Here is a 26,014-nt window from a genome sequence, read left to right on the forward strand (position 1 = left end):
TCTATGTGCGCAGCACCGTGCTGCACACTGTTGGAAATTACCCTTTTTGCAGGGTCAACCCTAAACATTTTGCATCCTTCCTCCTATTTGTTCTGACCAGTTTTTGTTGGCTTTAGGAGTCTGGGCTCTTTACCACTACTAACCAGTGCTAAGGTGCATGTGCTCTCTGTGAAAATTGTACTGTTGATTGATTGGTTTATCCATGATTGGTATATTTGATTTACTAGTAAGTCCCTAGTAAAGTGCACTAGAGGTGCCCAGGGCCAGTAAATCAAATGCTACTGGTGGGCCTGCAGCATTGGTTGTGCCACCCACATTAGTATTTTAAACTACCAATTCGATTTGGCAAGTGTATCCATTTGCCAGGCCTAAACCTTCTCTTTTTATACATTCAAGGCACCCCTAAGATAGGCCCTAGGTAGCCCCATGGGCAGGGTGCAGTGTATGTTAAAGGTGGGACTGATGTGTTTTACATGTCTTAATAGTGAAATACTGCTAAATTCAGTTTTCACTGTTGCAAGACCTATCTCTTGCACAGGTTAACATGGAGGTTGCCTTTAAATATTATTAGAGTGTAGATTCCCTTTCAGAGAAGATAGAATTGTGGAGTTTGGGGTCTCTGAACTCACAATTATAAAAATACATCTTTTAGTGGAGTTGGTTTTTAGATTGATAGTTTGAAAATACCACTTTTAGAAAGTAGGAATCTGCCTGTTTGTGTATTCCTCTGTCTGAGTCAGTTTGACAGTTGGGCTGTTTTTGAATCCCTTCTAGACAGTGAGACAAAGGGAGCTGGGGTATAGCCTGCATATCCTGATAAGTCATCTGTGCTAGAGTGGAGGGAGGAGTGGTCACTTACACCTGAATGGGCTGTGCCTGCCCTCTCACAATACAGTCTCCAACCACCTGGTGTGTGTTTGGGGCCTGGCACATTAGTATCCCTGTAAACATGTCTCAGACCTGCCACTGCAGTGTCTGTGTGTGCCGGTTTAAACTACCAATTCGACTTGGCAAGTGTATCCATTTGCCAGGCCTAAACCTTCTCTTTTTATACATGCAAGGCACCCCTAAGATAGGCCCTAGGTAGCCCCATGGGCAGGGTGCAGTGTATGTTAAAGGTGGGACATGTACTGATGTGTTTTACATGTCTTAACAGCGAAATACTGCTAAATTCAGTTTTCACTGTTGCAAGACCTATCTCTTGCACAGGTTAACATGGAGGTTGCCTTTAAATATTATTAGAGTGTAGATTCCCTTTGAGAGAAGATAGAATTGTGGAGTTTGGGATCTCTGAACTCACAATTATAAAAATACATCTTTTAGTGGAGTTGGTTTTTAGATTGTTAGTTTGAAAATACCACTTTTAGAAAGTAGGAATCTGCCTGTTTGTGTATTCCCTGTCTGAGTCAGTTTGACAGTTGGGCTGTTTTTGAATCCCTTCTAGACAGTGAGACAAAGGGAGCTGGGGTATAGCCTGCATATCCTGATAAGTCATCTGTGCTAGAGTGGAGGGAGGAGTGGTCACTTACACCTGAATGGGCTGTGCCTGCCCTCTCACAATACAGTCTCCAACCACCTGGTGTGTGTTTGGGGCCTGGCCTGGGCAAGGCAGGATCTTGCAAACAACAGAACCTTTTCTTTGAAGTGTGCCTACTTCAAAGGCACAGAGAGGTATAAGTAGTGGACCCAAACCCTCTACTTTAGATTTCTTCAAGATCACTTCTGTAACCAAGAGGAACCGCTGCCAAGGAAAAGAGCTGACAAGCTGAGGAGGAGTGCTGCCCCTGCCTGTGACTGTGCTTTGTTGGGCTATCCTGCAGTTGCTGCTTCTACCTGTGAAAGGGAACAAAGACTGGACTTTGTACTATATTCCTGCTTGTGAAGAAGCTCCAAGGGCTGATTTGAAGTCTCAGGGCCATCAAAGACTTCCTCTGCTAACTTCTGGACTCTCTGCTGAGACTCCTGCCCTGGCAAATGATGTCCCAGCCAGTCCATCAGCACTTGAAAGGTGAAGTCGGCAGACAAGAGCTGAAAATCCACCCACATAATGCTGTGCAACACAGCTGATAAACAACATGCTGTTTGCTATGCGTCTAAAATCGATGCTCCACCTGCATCGCGGATAGGAGATCGATGCATCGGGCTGGGGAAACAACACACAACAACTGCCTGTGGCTGCTGATAAAGACACATTTACAAGTGAAAGATTTTACATGCATCATCCCTGGACGTCAAAGTCAACCCCACTCTGCGCAGATCGGAGGTGCTCCGGATATTCACACATCGCTCTCTTGCGAGGGACAAAAACAATGTATCGCCATCCTGACCGGGGATGAAATGACACACGGCCTCCCTTGCAAAGAAAAAGTCTACGCATCACTGCTTTTTGCGATGCATACTTGCCAGTGCAGATTTATTTTTGACTCTAACCAGGTACTTTGTGCAAAATCATTGCATCCATTTTTTTATATGGAGTAAGACTCTTATTCTTTTGAAAATTCATATCTTCACTTGAGTATGTTGGATTTGTGTCATTTTGGCCTTGTTTGATTTAGATAAATATTACCTATTGTTCTAAACCGGTGTTGTGTCATTTTAAAGTGGTTCACTGTATTACTGTGTGTGTTTGTACAAATACTTTACAAATTGCTTCTGAAGTTAAGCCTGCCTGCTCGTGCCATGCTACCAAGGGGGTGAATGGGGGTTAACTGAGTGTGATCCTCCTTTACCCTGACTAGAGTGAGGGTCGTTGCTTGAAAAGGGGGAACCTGACTGCCAACAAAAGACCCCATTTCCACCAAGCATCAACCCATTGGAGAGGATAGGTTCAATGGAGAGCTGCACTCAGGTGGCCTTCACCATCAGCAGCCAGACTTTGCCCATTCACAAAGCCCACAGGTTTGCATTATATAGTGATGTGGTGACTCCTTCACAAAGCCAATTGGCATGTTTCATATATTGGTGGGGAGACCTCCTGACAAAGTTCATAGGCCTGTTCCATTTAAAATGGAATGCCACTGTATTGTGATGTTTGGTTCTACATTCCATTATTAATTTAGGATCAAATGCGAGTTCAGAATGTCACCAAGGGTATGTCCATCTGCCTGATGTACATTCTTGCAAACTAATTTTCCTTTTTCAATGAAAAAGCACTGACTGTATGATGATTTCTTGACCGTTGTTATTGATTGTCAGCGAATTGAGTTCACCAGCTCCCACCACCTCCTCTAAGTAGCCCTTAGACTGCTCTGCTTCCCTACCCAGATTGAGTCAAGCGGTACAATGGATCCTTGGTTCCTGGTAAAGAGACGATTGTGGGATTATTACTTGTGTTGGCCTCAGATCCTGCTAACTAATAACCCAATTTCTTACAGTGACTGTTGGCACTTTACTAACAATTTTTTAAATTATGTAAGGGATTATGGAGTAATATTAGAAACAGTGGCAAGAATGATGACATTTGAGCTGTAATCAGTAATGCCATAATGAAGTCATTTCAGGTGTTATGAGTGACTTACCATGAGAGGTTGTAAGCCTTGCATGATGGGACACAAGTTATAGTTAGTTCAATAAACTATATTTGGCGAAGACCAGTGTTTGTTTGGGTTTTAAATGTTAGTTCTTATCTCATTTCAACAACTAACAATACATACTCCTCAAACTTTTCAGTGAATGGTTGCATTTTTTATTGTATTTTAAGTTGAACACATGCCCAACCCTCTTGGACAACTTTACGCACAATGACCCCAGGTGCTCAACTCTGAATGGTCATAGCCTTCAGCAGTATGTATCAATGGGTTGGCCCTGCACCCAACCAACTGCAAGTGCACAATTACCACTGTGCATGGCCTAGGGCCTGCAAAATGGCAGTTGGCAGCATTTTCTAAAGAATTTTTTTGGTACTGTTAGCGGGCCACAGTACCAAATGTGGTGCATGGAAGGGTACCATGGTAGCAGGTGGCGGTGCCGTTGACCCAAAACAATTCTTTTCAATTTGTCTTTAAAGAGGGTCCTTTTGCGACTGCCCTCATGGCCACCGGCCATTGGATTCAGAGTGTGCCCACCCTGCCTCATATGTGGCTTTCTTTTTGATTTTTAGGACTTGGGGACAGAGTTCCTGAGTTCTGTAATGGGGCTGCAACGTTTTCTTCAGTGTTGCAGCCAGCCAATTAGTTCACTTTATACCGAGGTACCAGCATTGGTACCACGCTATCAAAACTGCTGACCGGAGAAAAAAGCTCCCTTGTTCTATCCAAATAGCCGGTTATTTTAATTTTTAATACATTTTTCTGAGATTTAATACCTTCAAGCCCAAACCTAGCCTATTTTTAAATAATATTTTCTCCAAAACGGCTGATCAGATTTACAAGACTTCACAAATGCATGCTTTCTGAGTAAAAATCGATCTTATTTACCAAATGTGGTGTGCTTCTACTCAACCATTTGTTTCTGTATCAGAGACCAAAGATTCTAATTACAATTAATATGCAAATAGTAGTTTTGGCATCCAATTTTCTTAATCCTATTAGGACTCACTCCAACAGAAGCCATCTTCCTGAAGGAGCCCAGTTGACCAGTATCATTTTTACCTTCCCTGGAGCCTGGTGCTGACTTCTGTTGGAGTGAATTCTAACCACCAAATGGAGCCCCCAGGTCCTGGACCCTTCGTTGGTGTTAGAGTCTACTTCCCTATCCCCAACCTGCAAAAAGTCAGACTTAGAAATTAGTTGCCAAACCTTTGCCTGAAAAACCAAATGAGACTTGTAAGAAATTGGGTTACTGGTTGACAGTTGGGTGAAACTCAACTCAAGCAGGTACAGCAATCCTCATCAGAATGAAGTCACAAGCAATCTTTAAATTAAACTTTGCTCAATTCTCAGGTAACTTGACACATAACAGTCAGGCTTAACTAAGAGGCAATGAGTAAAGTATTTGTGTAAAACTTCAAGCAGTAGCACAGTGAAAACATGCCACAAAGAGACTCCCACACTGGATTTGAAAAATAGAGTAATTGTTAATACATAAAATAAGACCACAATGACGAAAATCTAATCAGCAGAGCCAGAGATATGCAATTTGACAATGTTCAGTATAAATACCACCGAAAAGCACAAAGTGCAAAAAGATACCTGGTCATGCTAGACAGGGACAAAGTCACAAGCTCATGCCGACTGCAATGGAGTAAAGTCCGGCAACAGACACCCAGCGTGGCCCGCTGAACAAAAGTACCTTAAAAGGTTGTGAAGTCCCGCACTGAGGATGTTGCAAGCAGCCGAGGTGATGTGTCAGTTTTTAGGAGCTGTGAGGCTTGCAGTGCAAGGTCCTGAATCTTTGTTGAGGATCCTGCTGAAGAGTGTCGAGGAAGCTTTCCACAGCAGCAGTTCTAGTGGAGCTGCAAGGCTGCAATATGAAGTCTTTGCATCACAAGAGTCCCTAAAGCAGAGGCGGTGTGTCAGTTCTGCTCAGGTTACACCGAGGAGCAGAGGAGATCTGTTGGTTCTGTTGGTTCTAAAGATAGGCTACCTGACCACTTTCAGGCCCACTATCATGAGTCCCGGAATGGGATAGCACCACTTAGCAGCGTAGGAGTAATAGTTACAGAGTCTATGTGCAGGATACAAAAGATTAGCCCTTGGAGTCACTCTGGTGATCTTGGGTACAGTTTGCTGGTCAAGTCCCTGTCACCTAAGTAAGAGGTCCAGAGGCGTCAGGTCAGCATGCACAGCAGGTGGCAGTCCTTTGGGGTAGCAATTCAGCAGAGTGGCAATCCTTTCAGCAACACAGCAAGTTTCCGGAGGAGTTGGGTCTGAAATCTAACATTTATATCTCATGCCTCCTTCAAAGTGAGAAAAGCTCCTAGAGGCTTCCTTTTGAAGTGTACAGGTTTCTTGCTTCCCCTACCCAGCTCCAGTTCAACTACAGGGGATATGCAATCCTCTGCGTGATGGCAGGACACAGCCTATTCAAGTGTAATTGGGGCTATGCCTAACTCAGCCTCCCATCCTGCTAGGAAAGGCCCACCCTGGAACACCTAAGCTCTCTATTTTGTGTAGATGTCTAGGAGGAATGCACAAAGGCTAACTGTCAACTACACCCAGTCATGTGACCCAGAGACAGACTGCAGGCACTAAATAGCCAAGGAAGGAAAATTCAAACTTTCTACTGTGCCACTGAAACCAAGATGTACCCGGCTGATGAGCCCATAACTATGGTGAACCTGTTCCTGGGTTGCTTGTGTTTCGGTCAAAGAAGGACCTGGTTAAGGCAGGACTGTTCCTATTTGTTAGAAATGGGGTCTTTGGTTGGCAGTCAGGTTACCCCCTGTCCAAGCAAGGACCCTCACTCTAGTCAGGGTAAGTCACACACAATCCAAATTATCCTGTGCCCACCTTCTGGTAGCTTGGTACTGAGCAGTCAGACTTAACTTAGAAGGCAATGTGTAAAGTATTTGTGCAATAAATCATACAATAACACAATATAGCACACCAAAAATACACCACACAGTGTTTAGAAAAATATATAATATTTTTCTGGATATTTGCAGGTCAAAATGATAAAAGATGCAATAAGAGAATGTAAAGATATCACTGGAAAGTGATATAAAGTGTCTTAAGTCTTTTAAAAGCAAACAAAGTCTCTTTCAAGCACAAAGTACCTGGTTTGAGTGAAAAATCTCTGCAAAGGGCTGCAGAGGAGGAGATGCGTGGAAAAATGGTGTGTGCGTTGGTTTCGCCCCTTCACACACGGACTTGCGTCGTTATTTTCCGCGCGAGAAAGACGTTGTGTCGATTTCCGGCACGCGGACGGCCTCCTCTTCGGGTTGCGGGGTTTTCAGACGCCCCGGGGTCTGTGCATGGAATTCTGGGCTTGTTGGCAAGCTCTGCGTCATTCCGATGAAATTTCTCCCTCACGGCAGGCGCAGGGACGATTTCCCTTCTGGGAGTCGGGCGGCGTCGTCCCAGGTCGGCTGGGCGTTGATCTGGTGGGCTGTGCGTCGAAGTTCCGGTCGCACCGCAGGCGCCGCGTTGATCTTTTCCTTGGAAAGTCGACCGGCGTTGGCCCGGGTCAGCATGCAGTGAATTTTTCACCACGGAGCAAGCTGTGCGTATAATTTTTCGCCACACAAGGAGTCCAGTTGCAAGAGAGAAGTCTTTTTGGTCCTGAGACTTCAGGGAACAGGAGGCAAGCTCTATCCAGGCCCTTGGAAAGTACTTTTTCACCACAGCCAGGGAACAGCAAGGCAGCAGGGCAACAGCAAGGCAGCAGTCCTTCAGAGAAAGCAGTCAGGTGAGTCCTTTGGGCAGCCAGGCAGTTCTTCTTGGCAGGATGCAGGTTCTGGTTACAACTTTCTTCTCCAAGAAGTGTCTGAGGTGGTAGGGCAGAGGCTCTGTTTTATACCCAAATGTGCCTTTGAAGTAGGGGAGACTTCAAAGAGTGGTTTAGAAGTGCACCAGGTCCCCTTTCAGTTCAATCCTGTCTGCCAGGGTCCCAGTAGGCCCTCCACCCTCCCAGCTCAGGAAGACCCATTCAAAATGCAGATGTATGCAAGTGAGGCTGAGTACCCTGTGTTTGGGGTGTGTCTGAGTGAATGCACAAGGAGCTGTCAACTAAACCCAGACAGACGTGGATTGTAAGGCACAGAAAGATTTAAGGGCCAGATGTAGCAAAGGTTTTTCCCCATTCTGTGTCTATGGGAAAAAGTGTTTGTAGATATGGCCCTAAGTGCAGAGAAATGCTCACTTTCTAAAAGTGACATTTCTAAAATAGTAATATCAAATCCAACTTCACCAGTCAGCAGGATTTTGTACTACCATTCTGGTCATACTAAATATGACCTTCCTACTCCTTTCAGATCAGCAGCTACCACTTCAATACTGTATGAGGGTAGCCCTAATGTTAGCCTATGAAGGGAGAAGGCCTCCCAATTGTGTAAAAACGAATGTGGGAGTTTTGCACTACCAGGACATGTAAACTACACAGGTACATGTCCTGCCTTTTACCCACACAGCACCCTGCCCTAGGGGTTACCCAGGGCACACCTTAGGGGTGACTTATATGTAGAAAAAGGGGAGTTTTAGACTTGGCAAGTACTTTTAAATGCCAAGTCAAAGTGACAGTGAGACTGCACACACAGGCCTTGCAATGGCAGGCCTGAGACAAGGTTAAGGAGCTACTTAAGTGGGTGGCACAACCAGTGCTGCAGGCCCACTAGTAGCATTTAATCTACAAGCCCTGGGCACATATAGTGCCTTCTACTAGGGACATATAAGTAAATTAAATAGTCCAATTGGGTATGATCCAATGTTACCATGTTTAAAGGGAGAGAACATATGCACTTTAGCACTGGTTAGCAGTGGTAAAGTTTGCAGAGTCTAAAAAACAGCAAAAACAGTGTCCAAAAAGTGGAGGGAGGCAGGCAAAAAGTTAGGGATGACCACCCTAAGGCTGTCAGGTCTAACACTATTGGAGCAGGTTCAAGATGGATTTGCATATAGCTGGTTTCAAACTGAGGTGCAAAATAATGATGGATTGGGTTGCGGCCTCAAATGATTACCAGTGGCTGAGATTAATTCAAGCATTCCATTCATCACTGTTTTGTATACTTATTGGGTTGCGCTAAGTGGAACGGTTGTGCCCAGACATGGGTCCCATGCACACTGTGTCACTGTAACCTATAGGAAAGTAGCCTCTTTCTAGCTTAGTTACCCACACTTTTGGCTTCTTTGTCAGTGTGTTTGACTGTGTCTGCCTGGATCCTTCTAATCAGGACCCCAGTAGTTATGTTCTCTCCCTTAAATTATGGCTATTGCACACTGATAATCCAGTATATCACCCACAATTGGCATACAGGTGCCCCCTTTTAAGTGCCTCGTATATGGTACTTAGGTACCAAGGGCATTGGGGTTCCAGGGGATCCCTATGAGCTGCAGCATATACTTTGCCACCCATAGGGAGCCCATGCAAAAGCTTCTACAGGACTGCCATTGCAGCCTGTGTGAAAAGGTGCGTGCACCCTTTCACTGCCATTTACACTGCACCAGGTCACTTATAAGTCACTCCTATAGCAGGCCCTCCATCCTTGAGGGCAAGGTGCAGAGTACCTGTGTGCCTCCAGGACCATTTTCCTAGACTTCGTGAGTGCAGGGACGCCATTTACGCGTGTACCGGGCATAGGTCACCACCTATGTCCAGCTACATAATGGTAACTCCGAACATAGGCATGTTTGGAATCAAACATGCTGGAATCATACCCCAAGGCTTTTGCAAGCATTGGTTCTATGATTCCATGCACTCTGAGGGCTCCTTAGAGGACCCACAGTATTGCCATTCCAGCCTACTTAGGATTTCCAGGCAGCCCCAGCTGCTGCCACCTCTCAGTAAGGTTTCTGCCCTCCTGTTTCTTGAGTGACTCAAGCCCAGGAAGACAGAACAAAGGATTTCCTTTGGGAGAGGGGTGTTACACCCTCTCCCTTTGGAAATAGATGTTACAGGCATGGGAGGGGTAGCCTCCCCGAGCCACTGGAAAGGCTTTGAAGGGCACACCTGGTGCCCTCCTTGCATAATCCAGTCTACACCTGTTCAGGAACCACCAGTCCCTGCTCTGGCACAAAACTGGACAAAGGAAAGGGGAGTGACAAATCCCCTATCCATCACCACCCCAGGGCTGGTGCTCAGAGCTCCTCCAGAGGTTCCCTGGGTTTTGCCATCTTGGATTCCAAGTTGGCAGGTCACTCTGGGAGCATCTGAGTGACCAGTGCCAGCAGGTGACGTCAGAGCCCTCCCCTGATAGATGCTTACCTGTGTAGCTGACCAAGCCCCCTTTCAGGGCTATTTAGGGTCTCTCTGTTGGGTGGGCTTCAGATCAGATTGCAAGACTCCAGCAGGTATCCACTACATCCTTTACTTCACCTTCTCACTGAAGAAACTGCATCTGGACCCTCCAGGAACTCTACAAACTGCAACAAAGAAGCAAAGATGACTTCTGCTACATTGTATCTTCAGCTCCTGCCAGCAACTGCAACTGTTTCCCGGTCATGCATCTTCAGAGGAGAGTCTGTCTTCAGACTGCACCAGAAGAACAAAGGAATCTCCCTTAGAATGAAGGAGTCACTCCCCTGCTTCAGCAGGCACCTCTCTACATCAACGACTGGTGGCATGGGTACCTCTCCTGATGAGTTGCATGGATCCAACATCACAGGCGGTGGACTGTAGTGGTCCAGACTGTCATGACATCCTACTGTCCAAATTTGGTGGAAGTAAGAGCTTGCCTTCCTATGCAAGACAGTACCCACGTGCACCATGTGTTTTGCAGTTGCCAGGGCTTGTTGGACCCTTCCACAAAGTCCTTCGCGTACAGTGCAGCTCGAGCCCCCAACACTTTATCCTTCGATGCACAGCTTCCTGTGTGGTTCTCCGACGGTGTGGGATCCTTAGTTGTAGTGCTGCATGGGCCTCCTTTTGCACCTTATTTGTCCCCATGCTGTGGGTCTCCTGTGCGTGCTGCCTAGTCTTCTGTGGGCTCTCTGAGTTGCTGAGAGCCCCTTCTGACTCCTCTTCCTGGGTAGAGTCCACCAGGTCCCTACTGTTCCCAGGCAGGGCCATTTTCCACTAAACATGAGCTTTTTGTGTGCCAAGGCTTGTTGGTGGAATCCAGCGACACAGACCAGACTGAAATCTTCTATCTGGCGTTGGACATCATCTGCACCAACCAGGAACCAGCATCCGTTCTCTTCGTTGCAGTACTGACTGCTGTTCTTCACCGGTGGTTCTTCTTTTGCACCTTCATCCGGGTTCACAAGGGCTCCTGTTCTCCCTGGAATCTTCTGTGCTTTTTGGACTTGGTCCCCTTCTTCCATAGGTCCTCAGGTCCAGGAATCCACTGTTGGTGTCTTGCAGTCTCTTCTGGTTCTTGCATTATCTTCTTTCTCGTGTTCTTGGGTGTTCTAGGAAAGTTACTGTGATTTACTCCTGCTTTCCTGGGCTCTGAAGTGGGTTCTATTACTTACCTTTGGTGTTTTCTAATACTCCCAGAGTCCCTCTGCACAGTACACTTGCTGAGGCAGGAAACCAACATTCGCATTCTACTTTCTTAGCATATGGTTTGTGTTCCTCCTAGGCCCATTTCTAACTATTGTGATTTACACTATTTGCATGGTTTTCGAACTGTTTTTACAGCTATTTCTGCATAATAGTGCACATAATTTGTGTATTACTTACCTCCTAAGGGAGTATAGTATTTATGGTATTTTTGGCATTTGTGTCACTAAAATAAAGTACCTTTATTTTTGTAACCCTGAGGGACATATTTATTATTTTTGATGCAAAACTGCGCCAACGCAGTTTTGAGGTAAAAATGTTACCGACAGCTAACACCATTTATTTGCGCCACTCGGGCGTCAAATTTATACTCAGACGCACGGCGGCGCAAACCACTGGTGTGAGTCATTTTTTTTTTACTCAAACCAATGCGTCAAGTTGTCAAGAAAAACAACGTTAATGTGGCGAAAATAACTGTGAGCCGGTTTACGACGTCGCAAACCAGATACTTGCCTTTTTTTGACGCAATTGCATCAAAAAGCGGCACAAACACAGCAAACTGTGCTAAGAAGAGCCAAAATGGATCCCAGATGCTTGCACAGACCCCAGCAAGATGACAACAGACCAGGAACCAACCAGGAGGACCCACAGAAGACCCCGGACAGGGAGAAGAAGAAAAGACAGTGTTGCTTCAGTGCAGAGAAGCAGGAAATTCTGGTGAAAGAGGTAACAGAACACCAGCACCAACTGTTTGTCATCTCAAAGTTGCCAATCTGTAGGAGAGAGGCAATATGACAACAGATTGTTGACAAGGTAAATAGTGTGGCAGAAGTACGGAGAACAATCATCGAGTGCAAGAAACGCTGGCATGACTGCAAGTGCATGACCAAGGAAAAGATGGCCAGGAACAGGAAGGCAGCACTGCAGACTGGAGGTGGGAGTTCAGCACCGCAGAAGGCCCTGGACCACATGGAGGAGATGGTGGCAGCCATCATCCCTGAGGAGATCGTCACAGGGATTCAAGGACAGGACAGAGCAGACTACTAGGAGACAACACAGATGCAGGGTGAGTCGCATGGGGAATTAAAATGCACATATGTTAAATGCAAGCAGGGAGGGACATACCTACTACACAATGCATGTAAGTCATGATATTCAGGGAGTGGAATGGGTAAAGGGGCACGGCACGAGGGCATGGCCCATTCAGAGGAAACCTGGGGCACAGTACTACACTACACCAACAACCTTTGCACGGGGGCATGCTGCCATGCCAAGGATGTTGGAGAGGTAAAGCCAGTCCAGGAGGGTAGGGTACAACGTAAAACTGGCCTGCTGTCAAATGTCAGCTGGTTTTCTCCCTACATGAACTAGGGCTCAATTAACAGTCTCAGGCCATATCTGCAAGTGGAATTTAACATTGACAACAGTTGCCACTACCACCTCTGCTGTGTGTGCAGGTCAAGTAGCTAATGGCAGTAACGTCCCCATGGATAAAACACACCCAAATTAGAGGGATCAGGATGACAACTTTACTTTATCAATCTCCTGTAATCAATAAAAAAAATCCAATCCTGTCAAATGTGATTGCCCATAGTTGCTACAAACATTTGCCATTGTCATAAACATTATGAGGTACACAGCACTAATGTCATACCCATGCTTCCTATGTCAGGGTCCACCCTGTGCCTGGGTCACAATAGCTCCAATGACAACATGCAACATCCCAAATGTCATACTGCTCAGACAACAGCACTGAGGGGGAGGACATATGTCACTGGCTAGTGAAATTCACCCTCACAGTCAGAAGATTAAATGGAACACTGCTAGGACCATCAGTGCAATCCAATGTAGCACACATTCCCCAACATCAACATTACACACAACCAATGCTGACATATGTAGTTTGCCATGCCAATGCTATACATAGTATATGCTAGGTCTCAGCAACATATAGCTGGATGTGAAATATCTGAGACTGGGTCAGTTCCAGATTGTGAAGTGTGGTGCTAGTACTATCAGAACAACCACAGCCAGTGCAAGGCCTTACCATGAGAATGGAAGTAGACGGAGGGTTGAGCAGGACAAGAAGGTGGCAATTCACAATTTGGTCAGAACCAACTCCTAGAGGATGTGATGCTGACATGTCCCCAAACTGACCACAATACATGTGACATGCAGGTGGGGCATAGGCCATGGGAGAATGGTAATATGAAAGACAGGAGTGATGAACCGGAACAAAGATCACAATGTGCAACAAATAGGAAGACAGGCATGTCACATTACAAATCCCACAACATAGACACACTAATTGTACCATATCTCATTGCAGAGGATGATGGCTCTCCTGGGGATATGCCTGTCTTGGACTTCCCTGATGACATGGATGACGAGCTGACAAACATCAGCGAGCAGACCCTCCAAGATATCCTTGGGACCCTCCAGACCCCACCTTCAGTTGCAAGGAGGAGCACAGAAGTAGCAGCCATCACAGAGGACCCACCCACCACCCCAATTGTACGACCTGCTAGCTCCAACCCAGCTGAGGACTCTGATGACACTGGCACCAGCTTTGAGAGAACTGTAGTTTGAGTACAGCGGGAGCTGGCCAAGGAGGTGTGGGTGGGGATGGAAATTATGGCAGCCAGCCTAGAGGGGGTGCGTTTGTGCATGATGTCAACTGCAATACAGGCAGCAGCCATGCAAGGGCGAACATCAATCTTGCATGAACTCGAAAAAAGTGTGAAGGAAATCAACACAGCTGTAAGAGAGTTGACACAACACCCTCAACAACAATCCTGTCAATGAGTGCACAAATGCAATATTGACCCGCTTAAGGCCGACCTGGCTGCCTACCACAGTGATGTGGCTGCTATACTTAACAACCAGCAGCTCCTCCTTGCTGCAGTACTGCCCTTAGTAGCCCCACAGTTGGCAGCTACCGGGATGTCTGACTCCACGTCTTCAAACACTGAGGTGTGTGTTGCCCCTTCACAACCACCACCACTAAGGGCAGAGGAGACAAGACACATCAGAAGATGAAGATGTGGAACAGATCACATTCACCCGTTAGAGTACCCGGTAGCACTAGTTCCTGCCACATGGCCACCTATAACCAAGGTCCTGTGCTTTGTAACATACCAATCTTGCAACAGCTGCTCACAAGCACAGTTCTCCAGCCCACTGTTTATCTTGTCACCCTGCCCTGTGATTGTCTCTCACTATCTCAATGGCAAATCCTATCCCTCTGCACTGTCTGACACTTCACCCCAGCACATCCAACGACATGTCCTTTTGCACTTGTGTAGGATCACAATGGAAGGTGTCACACTAATGGACTCACAATCATGGACAATGTACATATAGCACTACAGCACTTTAAATAAATAACACTTACACAACAACTTTGTCTCTGTGTAATTGACACATCAACTCTGATGGAGATTAGTGATGTTTACCTCAGGTCATTGATTACAGAATGTCAATACAACTGACCTGAAAGAATGTTGGCTGATAACTATGCACTGTGGTCTGGATTGCAACATCATCCTCCCTTCTTGAGGGTTAATTATGAGGGAAATAGAAACTATACCGTATAATACTGTGTTGAACAGAATAACGCTTCCTCAAGAGATGTCTAAGTCAAAAATGATTGCCTTCAACTTTTTCTTCAAGCCAATATTTACGTATGTGACTGTAGCCGGTTGTCGTTCAACCCGACTCAGAACGCCCCCGATTTGCGCTGCCCGCGCGTCACCCAGGAAACCGAAGACGGTGTGCCCCGTAGCCTTGGCAACGACGAAGCCGGCATCTTCCCTGAGAACCCGGATATCCGGGTTCCCCGAAACACAAAAAGGAAGGACAGACTATACACGTCTGTCGAGGAGAAGGACACGAGGGAGCCAGGAAGAGTAGAGAGCGGCAGACTGAAGAAGGCAGAAGACGACCGAAGGACCGGGAACCACGGGGCTCCCAAAGAAGCAATCGATCCAAGCAGAGAGGGAAGAACCGGAGACACGCTCGCAGACCGCCACGCTCCAGGAGGGACGTGGCTTACCAAGGTACGGTCCTTTTTAAAGGACAACCTTAAAATAAGTCGGGAGAGCTGCGGCAGGAGGGGAGAGGGGAGGGACGGTGCGGAGGGGGAGGAAAGGGGGAGCGGTTTGGAGGGAGCAGGGAAGCGAGAGGAGAGGAAATGAAAGGGACGGTAAAACACCCAACTTTAAGGTTGTTTATGAAAATACCCTAAAAGAGCGCCTAAATTAAAGTTCTTCTTCATGGGGAGACACAAGAGGTGACGGAGTACACCCTCGCTCTTACCCTACTACACACGCACCCGGGAGATCTATCTCTCTCTCTCTCTCTCTCTCTCTCTCTCTCTTCCCCCTTGTCTAACCCTGCTAAGACCTGGTACACTACATGACCCTGACTTACCTTCAATTTCGTTCCTTTTCCGGTGCGTCTGGGAGTACGGCAGAACATCCTTCGCCGGTCAAGATGGAAGCTGGGAAGAAAAGAAAGGAGAGACGTTTTTTTTGGACAAAAGGCACCACCCCTACTCTGTTGAAAAATCAAAGACTCTAACATATTATAAATAAATTGTCTCTCTCACCCACTCGAGTCTCAGGGTCCTTATTATCACCTGGCCCACTGTTACAGTGACATTTGACCCAATGTTTTCCTAACACACACCATACAGCATGAATGGATGTATATGAGTGTAAGTACAAATATGTAACCTGGCTGAACAATGTAACAAATGATAGGTGCGAGTTATGTATACCATACTACATACAATCATACTACCACTCACCTTATAAGGCTTCACTTGAACATCAGGCTGTAGGCAGACTTACCACAGTGTCCTCAATACCAAATCTGGTCGCAAAGTATTTGAGATTGAAAACATACATAAAAAATTAACAACACTTTGAGATCCATAGTAACCTTGAGTGGTGGGTGCAATGAATGGCAGATTCTTAGCAAAGTAGCTCTGGTGTAGCTGCCAATGTAACAGCTCAATTGGAATCTGGTTGCAGGATGGGACACAAATGCAAATACTAAAGAGACACTATTCACCTATGCCAAGGCCCTGATTCCCAAGCATGTGACATACTGTAAAGGATTACCTAAATATTTATTTAACAGTAAAAAAGGAAGCTAAAACCTGGGGAAACACCTTACCTAACCTAACCTATCCTAACTACACATTACCCACAAATGACCCTAACTAACCTAAGCTAAACTTACTTATCACATTTAATGAAACAATCTAAACCTCAACCCCCCACCCCTCTTATAATATGAGACACATGGAGAACAACATATAATAGCATAAACACATAGGGCCTGATTCTAACTTTGGAGGACGGTGTTAAACCGTCCCAAAAGTGGCGGATATACCACCGACCGTATTACGAGTCCATTATATCCTATGGAACTCGTAATACGGTAGGTGGTATATCCGCCACTTTTGGGACGGTTTAACACCGTCCTCCAAAGTTAGAATCAGGCCCATAATATCTTATACTAAACCAATATATATTTTTGGGGATGTTTTTTTTTTTTAACACCAAAACCCCAACATCATCTCCCAACCACCCACCCACACACATAATAAAAAACAGATATTGAAAGTATCATACCCCCAACCCCCTACCCACTACTACTAACTAAACTAACAGCCCATTCTAACCTAACACTAATCCCCCTAAACCCACTAATGTAAAGAACCAGGAAAGAGGAGGGAGGGGAGGAAATCATGGCTGAAGGTAAAATGTTTACAAGTTCGCCCTCCGCAGGGTCTTCTTTATGGCACACACCCTCCTATTCACTTGTGCCACCTCCTGAGGCAGCCTGCTCATTTTCCTCAATGTATGGTCAATGTCACGTTGCATCCACTGAAAATCTGCTGGATCAATTACTGTAGCAGGGGAGGTCTGGGTGCCAGTCGAAGATGTATGTCCCATTGTCGGTGCCATGCGTGTAGGAGGAGGTGCAGGTGGTGCTCTGATAGATCCTGGAGCAGTGGAGGTTGACGGTCCAGCAGTGGTGCCTGCTATCGTTGGTGCCACCTGGGTGGTAGTGGTGGTGCTGGTGGTGGTCACTGTGGTGGACACGCAAGGGCCCCCTTTGGCAAATGCCCTCCACACTCTGGAAGCTCTTTAATGGTGATAACGCTGTGACATGTTGCAGAACCCAGACTCCACATCTAGAATGTGGCGGTAATGCATTGCCGGGTGCAAAACTCCAGAACCTAGATGGGATTCATATTGGCTGCTGTTAAAAAAAATATAACCAAACAATAGGTACTTAATTGTGTAATATCGCTCCAGAAGTAAATCAGAAAATACATCTGATGTACCAGAAACAGGGCATATCATCAGACAGATCATTGACTGTCCCTGAAGAAGTACATGCAAAAGCAGCCTACACATGTCCTATCAAACAGCACAGCAATGCTCTAAAAGATGTGTAACAACTTAAATGACCTATCATTGTTCAACCATTTGTCATGTAAAAAATGCTGCAAGTTCTCCAAATTTGACAGGCCAACTAATGACTAACTTCTGGATGACAATCAAGGGCCACAAGATCTGTGATTTGTAAATGGAATTGCCATGATAGAATGCAGTTGCTAATCATGAGCGGGTATCCTAGTTTTGGGCAAGTGATTTACAGATTTACATGTCTGTGTACTAAACTTGGATCATCAGTCCTAAGTACACATTTTATAACTCTATGCCTATGCCTGAGAGGTGGATGGCCAAGCAACAAATATTTTCCAACATCTAGGATACTCAGGAAGCTTTGGACAGCTGTACATGGGTTTGGGCAGTCCACCACGGGTAAGGAGGATGTCCAACTAGGATACACCCAAACCTTGGACAATCCCATCCACATTTATGTTTGGAAATGCAGACAATTGTCAACATCATTTCATACCAGTAATACATGACTTACAACAAGCAGATAGATACAAACACACATCTGGCCATGAGTTGCATGTACACCTATGACATTGTACTCAAGTGCCACATACACGTAGCACAACATGTGGAGCTACATGCTGCTAGGAAGTCAAATATACAGTCAAATATGTTCATTAGTGAACAGGGAGGCTCAGGTCTGTGGGTAAGACTTTGGCATCCCTATTCTGTGAGATTCGGGGTCTGACTTGCTGACTGAATCATAAAAATGGTCCTCTGCTAAATTTTCTTTAAAAAAGTTTTATCAACAAAAGTCACCCTATTCACATGGCCGTGCCTACAGGGCTGCACTACAATCCCAAAATATGACTATACGCTAATGATTGTCCGACTCAAAGATGGAAAAAAAAATGACACTCCACTCAACTGACATATCCAATCATTTACCAGCGCATCATACCTTGCTACATGTCCAACACACAGGAGTCAATCACACAACAGAAGAAAACACAACACAGAACAGAAATATCAACACTTACTGGAGATGTCTGGGTCCGCAAATTGAGCCACCCCTCCGATTGTGTAGGGGACCGGTCCACCTGTAAAGCATGGAAAGGAGAAATGTGCTCAATGTCTGTGCACTGTACAGCACTTTTAAATAAAATTACTGTGTGTAAGATTAAATCAGAAAGTCCAGCCTCTCAGGCATGATGATACTGCTACCGATATACCACTGCAAACATGTACAGACCCAGGCACTCCAGTGAGTGATACACACATATCTGCACACATGCAGTGGCCCTAACTATCATGTGGTGGCAAACATGCTCCATCATATGTTTGCAGACTCATTTATGGAGTGTACTCCTCTCATCATGTGTATCAATGAGAGACATGCAAAGCTACTTTCCTGCAGGACTGCAATACCAGTCGCTCAGGTAGTGTGGCTTGGGCATCAAAGGACAATACTTTACTGTGTGACGCACTTGTGGGTTGAATTAAGGGCAAGATTTATCATGCTTTCTATGGTCCCTTACATGTAAGGCCTGTGTTGTGTCTAGGTTACATTTGCTACATTAAAAGGGTACCCTGAGCCAACTATGCCCCCTATGACACCATAATGGCAGGGATCCTGTGCATTATTTGGTGACAGTTTGAGGCTAGCCATGTATTGACCAGTTTTCATATTTGGATACAACAAGGAGATATATTTGACAGTGTATATTGTATTCATCCATGACAGACTGCATGGGCACAGGTGTAGTCATTACACCTTAAATATGTCTCTCATTGCCCTGTTTACCCAATATGGGTTTTGGAAGTCACAGATGAGCCACATTCATCATCTTACATTTGCCAATTTGGTTGATCAGCGGATATATAGCAAACTGACACTGTGATATTATTAATACATGGTTTGGCAAATGTACCAGTGTGTCAATCACGATGATGTAGTTTTCAATTTGTATATACCTTCGAAATGACAGCAGTCACAGGAATGCTGGTCTACTGATCTTAGCATACACCTATGTTATTGATAGCCTCCATATTGGGAGGTTAGTTATTAAATATATGCTGCACTTGATCAGCATGGGTGTGCCAAACTAAAGTATTAGTCAATTTTATATGTATGATGGAATTTGTCAGAGATCCCTTGCATGACGTCATGCACTTAATCCATTGTGATCATGCATTCCCCGACGTCAGGTATCCCATGATGATCCCATAACTTATGTGAAGTATGGCAATAGAGTAACACAGATGGCAAATGTATTAGCTCGGGCCAGCTATTCTGACTAAGACCAATGTAAAACACACAGGTACAATGTACAGAGGGCCATGGATAGTTGTTACCCCTCAATTTGTATCATTTGCTTCATTTTTATGTGCCACAGCTATGGTAAGTTGCAACAAACATTTTGATATGAACCTGTGTGCATTACTTTTGGCATCCATCCCTAATTTAATTGCGGTACAACCAAGTCTAACTATCAGCCTAAGATATTACCTGAGGTCAGATGTTACGTATGTGTAAGAATCCAATTCAGACATGCATCAGAAATAATTGGGGGACACATTATTTCTTGAAAATATCTGGATTAAAAACATGTCTTTCCTGGTACACTCACAGACCATGCATAAAACATATGTTAGAGCCACATTTGCATCATCGATTGACGTGAAGGCAGCACTAATTTACAGGCTCCTGTTGTGTTTTGTAAGTTAGTGCAGCTGTTGCGTCAACAAATGACGGTAATGTGTAGGAATTATTGTATAACTCACAGCAACTGTATGTTTAACTTGCATTCCACATGTCCAAAAACATTGCCTGCAGCATATGAACAAATCTGCTACAGTCACTACAGAGTATTTAAATGTACACATTACTCTGAATTGTTCTCACCAACAGGGCCACCAATCACAATTCCCAGGTGGTCCAGCAGGTCTTGCTCACTGGCAACCAGGTCACCCAATGGTGTTTTAGCTGGTGGTCGTTGAGCAGTGTGTTGAATTTTCTTTTTAGATGATACAGGACCTTTGCCCACCGGAGCCTCCTTGCCTCTGTGTGATACCGCTGGAACACACGGCCACCTGCTTCAATTATTAATGGCAGGAAGTGGCACACCAGCCAAATAAGTCCCCTCAGTTCCTCCTCTCCCATCCTACCAAGACGTGGCCTACCCAACATGCTGAAAAAAAGAAGTAATAAAGTGGTACAGAGGATAATGAAGGGGAGGGAAATGAAAACTAATTAACAGTAAAACAGCCCAACTATCCCCAAACTAACACTACCCACAACAGACTCCCAACAGTTCAAAGACAAAATTAAACACCAGAAATGACAAATATACGCATACCACAGACACTTAGGAAACACCAAAAGACAATATAAAGACCACGCAGGAGACAAATTCACAATATGCACAGAGAGACAAGTCCAAACACAGCCACACTGTCAAGAAAAATCACAGACTGCAAAGTGAAAGTGAAAGTACACCCACTGTACCAATTCTGTAAACAGGATATCCTATTACATCACTTCCTGCCTCAAATGTGTTGCGTTTTTATTCATATGCGTCAAAATATTATAACGCTTATACTCTGTGCGTCATTTTTTTTTATGCACATGCTTAGAAATTACCCTGAATCCATATTTTCAATTAATTTTCATACTTAACCAATTTCATGGGGTACAGTGTGGGAATTACCGCTCAGGGCCAATGGATGGATCATGACAGTGAGCGTAATTTTTTGACGCAAATGCAGCAATTTTTAATGCATGTGCGTCTTTTTTTACGCTTATGCGTTACAATTTCTGTCTTTTACTGGGTTTGGGTAATTTCTCAATTTTTATAGTACATGACAGGTGGGACTATACAGAGATATGCTGTTTGCACGTACATTGTGCATTCCGGTGTATGGGCACATGTGACAGATCATACTACTGCAGACCATGATCCTCTAGTTGTTGTACCGGATTTGCACTCTTCACTGACGCAATAGATGGCCAAACGTGTGGAATACAAATTGGTATTACCCAGTTGGGCATGTTGTGCGTCAATAGAGGATAGCAAGGCTACGAAACTCAATACAGTAACTCATTGCCTGTGTGTCAAAGTGTGTGAATTGGCTCATACTAAGGTAGTTGTCCCACTGTGTGAACATCACAAGACACGTTTTCTGAAATGTGCTTGTATGCATGTATTCTCAATGTGGCCAACCATCAGATGCTATTCAGTGTGGAAATGAGAAAGGAAATGTGTTTGTTATACACGTAGCAACAAATGCTGTGTGAACTTCCCAGGTTTTTTGGGACATAAGCATCTCCAATGCCAAACATGGACAGGATAGATAGAAGACGGTTGATCATGGCAAAGTTCCAAGACTAGGCCATCACATGTCCTGGAATGTTGGATACCACTTCCTGGGCACTTGTTTGTATACTACCCATGAGTCAGGCATTGGAAAATGCTATGTGGGTACGGTGTTTGTGACACCGAGTCCCAAAACCAATCCACAAATGTAATGTCATGCCAAAGTTTGAGTCATATAAATGACCTATGTTCCTCATGTGGCAGTGGAGGACCAGCAGACAATGCAGCACGTGTCCACATATTTCCAGTGGTTAATTGCACAAAGGTGTCAAGTTCAAGTGGGTGGGGCCATGTGCAGCCTGTGTCATTATTGGGGTCCATGTTGTCACAGTTACTTGCAGGTCTACTCATGAGTCTGTGGAGCCATTTCCTGCATTTACAAAGTATCCTTCGCAGCTGAATTGAAGGAAAGCCGAAGAGGAATTGAGAACACACATGGGGATAGTCCAGCTACGGCACTGCAGACATTTCATGAGACTGACAACAGGGCAACCTTGGTGTGCTCACAAAGTTAATGGATCAGGAATTTTAAACTGGCAGGTTTCATCACAACATTTGTACACAGGGTGGACTCTAAAGTTCCCACTGCAGCCGGGAACATCTGTGCCTCTGTGCTGAATAATCTCACAGCTATTCACCACGCAAGCCCCATCCATATGTTGGGGGCAATGTGAATCAGTGTGCGGACTGTCAGGGTACAAACATGTGTTGACATTTCATGCACATTATATAAAGTTGTTTGTTGTGCTGGAGGCACCATACCCAATCCATGCATACAGCCATGGTACACTGTCACTATCTGTCACTCATGCATACATGAAACCCGGACAAGGGATGGGACATGATTAGGCTATTTGAAGACAAGTTCCACCCCATGATACAATAAGTAAACTGATTACGCTATACAATGTATTTGAGTATTCATTGTAGACCTACATGACACAATTACCCAGGAGGAAAGTGAGGGCATGGAAAGCAACTATGAGACAAATGTAGCCACAGGGAACCTTTATGGTGACGCAAAGACAGGAACCAGTCAGGCTAACAGGATGCAGGGTCAATCAGGAACAAAAACAAACAAGGCAAATACACAGGGAGCAGACTGAGACTGGTCAAAGCTGGAACAACACTGTGGAAAATGAAAACTGTATTTGTCCTGTGTGTTCAAACGTAACACAATAACCCAAGGCCTGTGTTACCCAGGTGATTTATACAGCAATGCATAACAGTGTTTATACATATAATGGCAGTTTCTATGCCATTCCAGGCAGCTGCAAGGACAATGCATGTTTAAATGGCTGGTCTGCATGGAGGTGCACACAGGTGTGTGAAGCTTCAGTCTCTCACAAGTCCTGTAGGTGAGAATCAAGTTCAAAGGGCCAACAGTACCTTTCACATGCGAAGCAATGGACAGGTGATTACAGGTCCTACAGACTACAAGGCAGTACATTATTCAACCAGAAGTCCATGCAGACAGAAGAACAATGACTATGGCATTCCATACTAAAGAGGGACGCACACTGGAGTCGGAATATGAGTCTGGGTGTGTGTATATGAGGGATTATCTGGGTACAAATATTCCATTTCCAGGGCCCTCTGAAGAAGGTTGGGGTGAGACTGAAAACATGGCAGTGACAGAACTTATGACCTGGGTTGGCATGTGCAGGGGATGTCTTGTGAGCAATGCTAGTGTTGGAAAATGGGTTATTGGTATAAGGGCAGGTAAGTACCTACACTTAGCAATAGGCCACTAACTTCCACTTAGGTCCAGTTAGGTCTCAGTAACTTAAACCCAGCTCAACCCTTGGTAGCTTGGCAATGAGTGACAAGGCTTAACTTAGGAGACAGAGGGGGTCATTCTGACCTTGGCGGTCTTTTCGCAAGACCGCCGAGTTACCGCCGCGGTGAAGACCGCCGACCGCGGCGGTATGCCGCTGTGCGCATTCTGACCGCTGGGAGCGTTCCGCCGGAAAACCGCCAGCAGCCACACTGGCGGTCGGCGGGAAAGTGGAGACTGGTCAACCTCCACCGCCACGCCAGCAGAACACCGCCCACAGAATTACGACCCACATTTCTGTGTGGCGGTCTTCTGTTGGCGGTCTTCTGTTGGCGGTCACCTCCCCATGGCTCCTGTCACCTCCCGGAGGACCAACGCACAAGGTAAGTTGATCGTCCGTGAGGGGAGGGGGTGGGGGGGTGTTGTGTGATGTGTGCGTGCATGGGGGTGTGCGTGTGAGTGTGTAGAGGGGGTGTGTGAGTGCGTGCATGCGGGCGGGGAGTGCTGCTGTGCCTATGGGCAATGTGTGTAGTTCGGCGGGTGCGCATGTCGGCATGTATGTGTGCGGGTATGTGTCCCCGTTGTGTATGTGTGTGTGTAGGGGGTGTGTATATGTGCATGTTGGGGGTGTGTGCATGTCGGGGGGCGTGTATGTGCATGTCGGGGTGGGGGTGGGGAGGGGGTTCGTACCACCTCTGGGGGGTGGCAGGGGGGTGGAGGGTGTGGGGGGAGGACTCGGGGGGGCAGTGGGGGGTGGGGGAGACCCCTATCAGTGCCAGGGAAGGAATTCCCTGGCCCCGATAGTGCCTACCGCCATGGTTCGCATGGCGGTTCCCGAACACCAGAAACCGCGGCGGTAAGCAGGGTCATGATACCGTTGGCGGTCTTGGGTCGACCGCCGGACCGGAGTGCGCAGACTCCAGCCCGTCGGTCATGACCGCCGTGGCTGTCGGAGTGGGGAAGTGGCGGTCGGTCGCGGCGGTGACCGCCGCGGTCAGAATGCCATTTTTAATACCGCCGGTCTGTTCGCGGTCCGACCGCCGCCTCTCCGCCGACCGCCAAGGTCAGAATGAGGGCCAGAGTGTGAAGCATTCAAATATCACAAAACAGTAATTAAATAAAACACAGAAAACAGTTTAAAAATCCAAAATCAAGTTACAAAAATAGGACATACTTTTAGCTTTAAAATGACACAAAAACAAATAGAAATCAGATAAGGGGAACTGGAGATATGAATTTTTAAAGAATTATTGCATTCTAGCGCATAGAAACAAAAAGCACCAATCTGGTCATCTGGTCGTACTTCGACAGGGGCAAAGTCAAAGTATAAGGCCGACCGCGATGGAGCCTGGCTCGGCTACAGGCCACGGGAGGCCTCGGTCAAAATTTACCTTAGGAATTACTCGTTTTTCTAAAGATTTTCTTCAGCGGGGCGAACCTGTCAGTCCAATCCGACCTCCTGGAACTCTTCTTCGGATACGCGTTGCGGGAGCCCTCGGTGGAGATTTTTACATACGGACGTAGTCATTTTTTCAGGGTGAAAATCCTTCGACCGGGGCAAACCTGGATCTTGATCCGACGTCCTGGGAGCCCTCCTCGGATATGCTGGCTGGGAGGTCCCAGTCAACTTCCTACGTTCAGACTTAGGGGGTCATTGTGACCCTGGCGGAAGACGGAGAGGCGGCAGTAAGACCGCCAACAGGCTGGCGGTCTTTTTTTTTGTATTATGACCATGGTGGTTACCTGTGTCACTATACCGCCGGCGGTATTTTGACCCGGCTAACCACTGTGGATTTCCTGCACTTGGAACCGCCATGAAATCCATGCCGGTAAACACTATCAGTGCCAGGGAATTCCTTCCCTGGCACTGATAGGGGTCTCCCCCACCGCCACCCCGACTCCCTCCCCTACACCCCCCACCACCCCTGCCACCCCCAAAGGTGGCAGGACCCTCCTCCCCACCCAAACCCCCAACATCACAGAACTCACACACACACGACACGCACGCAGGCACCACCAACACACACACGCACACACACCAACATACATGCCTACATCCACACACACAGTCAGACACGCACACCCACATACAAACATACACGCACACATCCATACAGACATACCCACAGACATAAACGCACTCATTACCAAAACACGCAACACCCCGCAAGCATACATGTACTCACACACACCCTCTACATACACAGACGCACACCCCCATGCACCCACACAACACCCCCCTCCCCTAACGGACGATCGACTTACCTGTTCCGTCGATCCTCCGGGAGGGGACGGGAGCCATGGGGGCTGCTCCGCCGACACCACACCACCACGCCTAATCACAGGACGTGATTCAGTGGGCGGTGTTCTGTTGGCATGGCGGTGAAGGTGGAGCAACC

Source organism: Pleurodeles waltl, chromosome 4_2 (genome assembly GCF_031143425.1).
Source record: "Pleurodeles waltl isolate 20211129_DDA chromosome 4_2, aPleWal1.hap1.20221129, whole genome shotgun sequence".
Classification (NCBI taxonomy): Eukaryota; Metazoa; Chordata; class Amphibia; order Caudata; family Salamandridae; genus Pleurodeles; species Pleurodeles waltl.